This window comes from Adiantum capillus-veneris, chromosome 29 (assembly GCF_014529385.1).
Source record: "Adiantum capillus-veneris isolate H3 chromosome 29, ASM1452938v2, whole genome shotgun sequence".
Lineage (NCBI taxonomy): Eukaryota > Viridiplantae > Streptophyta > Polypodiopsida > Polypodiales > Pteridaceae > Adiantum > Adiantum capillus-veneris.
In genome coordinates this window covers 1-7,167 of record NC_140959.1, presented here as the reverse complement: position 1 = coordinate 7,167, position 7,167 = coordinate 1, and positions in this window count along the sequence as shown.

The following is a 7,167-nucleotide window of genomic DNA, read 5'->3' as shown; positions in this document are numbered from 1 at the left end:
ATCCCAAAGGCAATTTTTTCCCATTGGGTTTTTTTCCCTTTGGTCATCCAGGTATTAGACCCTAATTTAGAACCTCATCATTCTATTTCCCTTGTACATATTTTTCATAAATAAACAGAAGCCTCCTCATTATGCTATTACAATGGAAAAGTGCAACATCATCTCTCACATCATACATATTCGAACCAATGAAGATGCTGCAACAAATTGAACCTCATCGATAGATTCAACGACGATTGAAGAAATCAGCCCATCAACAACCAATCAAAAACCTTCCACAACCTCCACAGACACTTTTCAACAGTGCCCAAGGACGAGCACTAAAATAAGAAGGGGGGAATGTTAACTGAGTCAACGTCAGTTAATAGAAGCTGCGAAAGACCGAAGACGTATGAATGCACGTCAAGGATGAATGCAAAGAAGAAGTAAAGATTGGAGTTACACGTTCTCCACATTCTCCGCAAATGGTCACATATTGTAAATTCTCAATTTATTTCAAGCCATTGTAATATTTTAATGTGTTACGGGATCAATGAGAGTTCCAAACTGTAAAGAACAGGTCAGTTAGTGTGCCAAGGTAGCAGATTCAATAAGTGGTGGAGCCCTAAAGACCTTGGACACCCGAACATTGCATATTTTTACCCTAGGTATATAAGGCAGTGTGTAAAGGAAATTAGGGTTCTCAAGCTTATTGGTTGAGAGCACTCTTGGGTGAGAGCTCTTGAGGTGTGTGGCTATGGATTCTTTGAGCTTCTCCTTGCTCATGAGACTTGATGAACACTAATCAATGATTCATTCTCTTTCACTATGCCTCTATCATGCTTCTTATGATTGCCTATGATTATTAGATTGGCTAGATCTACACTAATTAATGGTTAATCTCTCTCTAATCTTGTGTGATTGCCCTCTTTTTCTTGTATGTGCATGTAGGTTTGATTGGAGTGTGGTACCCGATAGATCTATGTGTGTGTGCTTGCGATTAGTGTGTTGCATGATAGGATTAGTGTTGTGTGCGTCTTGCAATCTTAGTGTGTGTGATTGGGTTGATTAGAGGTGAAGAGAAGTGGATATGGAGATTTCCCTTCATTGCGTCTTTGCTCCTCCATAGGCCAAGAAGCTCACCTCGTAGAGTTAACCATTTGTGTTGCCACAATTAGCTCACTAACCGTGTGAGTGTTTCCATGCCCTAGCCGGGTAGCTCATCCCTCCGGATTGATAATTTTGTTGGTCATTGGAGCTATTGCAATGATGGGACCCCCAACATTTAGGAAGCCCATAAGGCAACCCTGAACCTACATAGTAATCTACTGAGCCTTGTCGGCACAAGAATCCCCTTGCCCACAATGGCCTGCTACAAAGAGTCCACAATGGTCATACATACCCAACCCTGGATGCCTCTAGGTCCAAAAGATGCTGACCAAAAAGTCTCATAGCTACCATGCAAAATCTAACCACATTTCCGAATGCGGCTCTCACAAAGATGACGCTCTTGCAGCATAAGAATGTCAATCTCTCCACCTACAAGGTATCTCTATAGCTCCTGATGTAGCCAATCCCTCTGACGCTAAAACTGGGACCCTCCTAATCCCTGCACATTCCATGAGATGATCCACATGGAGTAAGTGAGAGAAAACAGCTGCTGTCACAATAGCCAACCTCGCTATCTTTGAGGCCAATTTGGATGGGGAGTAATATGCATCCAAACGACCGCTAGAAAAGCATGCAAGAAGTGAATGTCTCACCCAGGCCCAAGACGAGCATGTAACTCAAAAAGCTACATCCTCTATCCAAGAATCCTCATGCACACAAACATAACACGGAGGGCACTGAGTGTCAGCAAACAAGTGCACCACAATGTGCCTGCAACCCGCTGCATCTGGAGATGTCACGCTGAACTTCTCAATCTGCACCACATTTTTCATTGCTCCTACCATACAACAGAAAGAGAAACCCACCATTGTGTCGAAGGCCTCAATGCCTCAAGCTACAAGAAAGAGGATGTGGACTCAAAAGCTGGCCTCCTCCAAGTCGGGAGAGGAGTCACCCAAAAATTGAGTGAAAATGTAGTTGAAGAAGTCCCAACATCTGTGAATGTCACAGCTGATCAGAACTCTAGGGACCGCTGCAAAGGTAGAAGTGTGCACCAAAAAAGGCGGCCTCAAGTGGGGTTGTCCCTCTCGAGCCACATGGCTCGTAGCTAAATCACTACCAAGAGAATGCCTGGCGACAAAAGCATGTCCAATACCCTGCATCTGAGGACCAATGGAGGAAGGGTTGGCAAAGGAGGCTGTGGGCCCCATTCGGGAGAGAGGAGAGGCGAGAGGTGAAGGTGGAGGTGGGGGGGAGGCGGGGTGGAAGTGGCTGATGGAGGAGGAGGTGGTGGTGGAGGAGCTGAAGTGGATGGGGCCTCCTCAGGCACGTCCTACTTTGGAGGGGTTAAAATGGTTTCTAATCAGTACCCACTGCTGCTGAGTTGCAGAAGGTCAGCCAACAGGGAGAGCGGTGGGGCAAGCCCTCCCCTAACGACAACGGCTAGGCACCTACTGCCAACCATTAGCTGGTGATCACTAGTCTTTGTCAAAGTACCAACCTTTGCATCCTGTGTATTTGGCTGCTTGGCATGCTCAGCCTTGGGAGGCTGCGTATGTGCTGTGGGTCGAGGTATCTTGCGAGGATAGGCCTTTTTGGTATGGCCCATCTTCTTGCAAATGAAACACTGGTTTGGGAGACCCAGTACTCCACACTCTATCTGATCCATCTCCCACTCACCCTAGACAACAGTACCACCTTGGGGATGGATTGTGTATCATGAACAAGAACCCACAGAGTAGGTAGACCTACGGCCTTGGCCACAACTGAAGCTACCGTGCATGGAGACTCCATAACTGTCACGAACATGGAACCAATCCTGGGTAGGAGGGGATGGTACTCTTGCCTCAAGCTTGGGAAATAGATCAAAATTGGCAAGTTTGCCTCCTCCTTGAGCACATCTATAGTAGGGTCAAAACCTTGATGCCAACATTGAAAGTAAGCTCAAGCTGTTTTGATGCTGAGTGGGCTCATTGAAATCACCTTGGTCTTATATCTGTAGACACGAACTTGACTTGGTAGTATCCTCACCCGAGGATCTAGACATCGGTGATCTTGCCCACATCGGACAGAAGACGGGCTCAACTTGTCCCAACTGGGTGGTAAATTTGCGAAGAGATGGTAAAGTGATTTGGGTATACTGTGTGCATGGATAGTTGCAGACATGGGTGAAGAACTTATGGAGGGTGCTGCAAATGGAGGGAGGAAATCATTGCAAGGTTTTTGATCCAAGCAGAGACTATGTGATGCAAGGGGTGGGGCAACCGACTTGACGTTTGGTAGTGGTAGGGCCTTGTACATATGTTAGGATTTTTGTGGTTTGGTCACAGTTTTGGATAGTGTTTACCAGTTTTTTCAGTTGGTAGAAGAAAATATATGCTTTTTGGTTAACATGAATGTTCAACAAGGGGATGGGGCAACGATTGTGTAGCCAAAGTGTGTTGACCTCAACGGAGGGGACAGGGAGTGATGTGCATGCTTATAGATGCATGGTAGAGAGCTAGAGAAAATGGGAAGATCATGGGTACGCAAGTGGTTGCACAGATGTATGGATTATTTGGTTTTATAGGCCAAAAAGGATCTAGACAAGGCTTGATAGGGTGGTAGGTGAACAATGTACAAGTTGCTAGTTTTTGGCCCATATATGTAGAGCTTGAGGTGTTGAAGGAGCAAGTCGAGACAGATTGTCAAACTGATCCACGGTGTGAAAGATATGGGGCTTTGAAATTGGATGTGATTGTAGATCCGAGATGAATAGGCCAAGTGATTGCAAGTTTGTCACAAACGGGAGCGCATAACAATATAAAATACATTCGGATAAATAGGATTTATCACTTATTACTGAAGCCAAAGGATATAGAGAGAAATAAATAGAGAGAGAGATAGAGAGTGAGAAGATCGACACAGTACTGGGGACCAGAGGATGGGCTGGTCCCCCCCCCCCGTAATAGTATCTTTATTACTGAGGAGAAGTCTATACAAGCACTTGAACCGAACGTATTACCACGTTCGTTCTAGAATAAGACTTGATGGTTCCCGGAAGCCTTAGCTTCCGATTCCTAGGGCAAAACCCTATTCCAAGGAACTTTCATTCCTTATTCCAATTCCTCGAGAATCAAGGTTCTCGCCTCTAGATCTCACCTTCCAAACTCAGGGCATGGCATCCCTGCAACTCTTTTCCAACTCTCTTTCCATATTCCTCTTCCCGCAGAACAACTCTGCTTTCCTGGACACAAAGTCCTTACTTGGGAATCCCAACTTTCGGATCACAACTTGAGAGACTACCTCTCTCAGATCCGTGGATCTACTTCCCAAACTCGGGGAAACCCTTGGGCTGATTTGGCTCTAGTTCCTCAGAGCGCTTTTCTCCTGCAGAGGCTCATGCCTTCCTCTGCTCCTACTCCCTCATGAAGAGGAAGTACACCTGCAATCAAATACTCAAAGACCAGACCATGAAATCGTTACCTTCAAAGGTCTCGACGCTCGAAACGCAACTCGATTCTCGAAAAGCAATTCCTCGGAAGAGATCTCTCCATAGAAAATCCTCTCTTCCAATCCTACAGACAAAAGAGGTTTGTTCTCGGGTTCCTTCTCGTAAATCAGCTCCGTCTATGACGTTTATGGGCTGAAAACAGAGAAAAACAGCAACTTGTCGCGATGGAAACACGCTTCGTAGGCACTTCTTCGCGAGGGAACTCGCGCACTGGGTCTTGGCGACATCTAGTACACTTGGGGCAGCCATGGGCATCACCGGCAACGTCTTCTTTACGGCTGAAATCTGCAGCAGCATCTCCTCCTTGCAAAGATTGGTCCTCCCCTCTGAGTGAGGGCATGTGATGCTTTTATAGGCACGAATAGCTGCTCGCGTAGAGATCGCGGCCGTTTTTTTTTTTCACATTTTTTTTTTCATTTTTTTTTCCTGTTCTTCTTGAATAAGAGAGAGAGAAAACACTGGCTGATCTGTTGCCTTATTTATCAGATGGCTGCCCACTTATTAAGTGGGCGGCCGGTCACCTTTAAAAAGGGTCTGAATCTGTCCAAAAACTCAAGAAAACCTTATAAGTTAAAAACAATGCTTTCACAGCACTTTCCAGGCATCCCTGGATGCAATCACATGCACAGTTGCAATGCAGACATAGACTTCCTCGCGGAAAAGCATCTGCTTTCCCGAAAAGCAATCCCGCTTCTCAGAAAGCATCTGTTTTTCCTCAAAGTTTCCTTTGAACCCATCTTCATTCAAGTGCTTGCTTTTTCCTTGTGCACAATTCTAACACAGTTCGTAATTTCCTCCCGACTATGGATATTCCCTTTCCGATGCACCCGTCACCCACCTTGTGACGCATCAGGAATACCCATCACCTAGTCCTTTCCTACTGAACTTACGGTACAATCTCCTTCACGATGCTCTATGTCACCCATCCTATGACACATCAGAGATGTCCGTTCCTGGATGGTCGGATACTTATTTCCGATGCTCCCTGTCACCCATCCGATGTGACGCATCAGAAGTACCCATTCCTGGTGGCCTTACATATATTCCCATTCTCAGTGCTCCCGTCATTACTTTGAATGACGCACTAGGAATACTCTGTACTCGGATGTCTCCAGTGAGAAAAGCCCTCTCACTTAAAATTCCAATAATTCATTTAGAATTATTTTTCCTTGGTGTTCCAAGCGAGAAAACCCTCTCACTTATAAATCCAGTAATTCATTTAGAATTATTTTTCTGTAAGATAAAGCCAATTTAGCAACATCCCTCTCACTTATAAACAGTTGTCCTCAACTGTAAAGGTCCAACTGAACTGCCGGGGAGAAACCGGAAAGATTCCAAATCTTGCTCAATGGTGAGTTGAGCTAGTTCTTTCTCAAAAGAGAACTTTAAAATTAATTTAAACAGAAATTCAAAAATTCAATAATTCAATACTTACCTTACCGTTCATGTCCTTCCTCTAGTACCTCGAGGATATCCTTCACCAATTATCAAACTTACGAGCCATGTAAGAACTCGTCATTCGCGTCTTTCCAACAGATCAGAAGTTTCCTCATCCGAGAATCTGTTAACTCAATTCCACCTTCTCAATCCCGAGAAGAATAATCCTCCTAGAAATCAATCTAGGTACATGTCCTTGCGCATAATCTTGCGCTGTTATTCGAGAGGGTATTAAACCTCTCGTGTCCTCCCACATAGGGAATGCCCAAATCATGAGTATTAATCTCGATATCTTCCTTCACAAACAAAATCTGCGATCACCTTAAAGAAGGTTCTTGTTTAGGGCCGTCGCTCAATGTAGGCGAATGGTTCCAATCCGAAGATTCCTTGTGCACGGCGGCACTTCCTTCCAATCTTTTCCTCTTGCAAGTTATTATCACCAGGAGTGTTTTCTTGTTGCCCATTAGCGTCTCTTCCTTGCATAGGCCATCCTTGCAAGCATCTAGGACTCCTCGCAAAATCTTAGGCAGATAAAATTCTAGCCATATCATTCTGTGAACATAAGTTCAAACTCAGCCCACTTAAGAGCCAACACGCTTTAGATCGCAATGATGTTCTCCCATATGTGGTTAAGGTAATTCTTACCATTTTTAAAATGGTTGGCGAATTTTACTCTTACGAACATAATAGTTCGAATTTATTCCAGCAGCGTGTAAATGCTACATGACTTGCTCATGGAGAAACATATACCGCAACCAAAAGTGGCTACTGTAGTGGTAAAAGCACATAGCATACTCAATGATCAACGACCATCAGAAAACGTCTTCTCCGTAGAGAAACTCAAATTCCTTCTACCGAACACATCTCAAATAGAGATTCTCGTGTCATAATATCCTTGCGCGCAAAAAGGCGCTCAAGAGAGTATAACAAACTCCCGTCCAGCTCCTGAAAAGGAAGTTGGTTCATCTCATTCTGTTCAGCAAAAAAAAAATCAACTGGTAGATGACCCACCTTGGCATAGGTTTGCATCTTCGTGTGTTATCCATGTACTCAAAAGTGTACATATAACTTAAGCTGTGTTAAAAGTGTTGGTGAACCTGGAAATTACCTTCCCTTCGTAAGATCCTTAGAGCGAAGATGCTCAACCC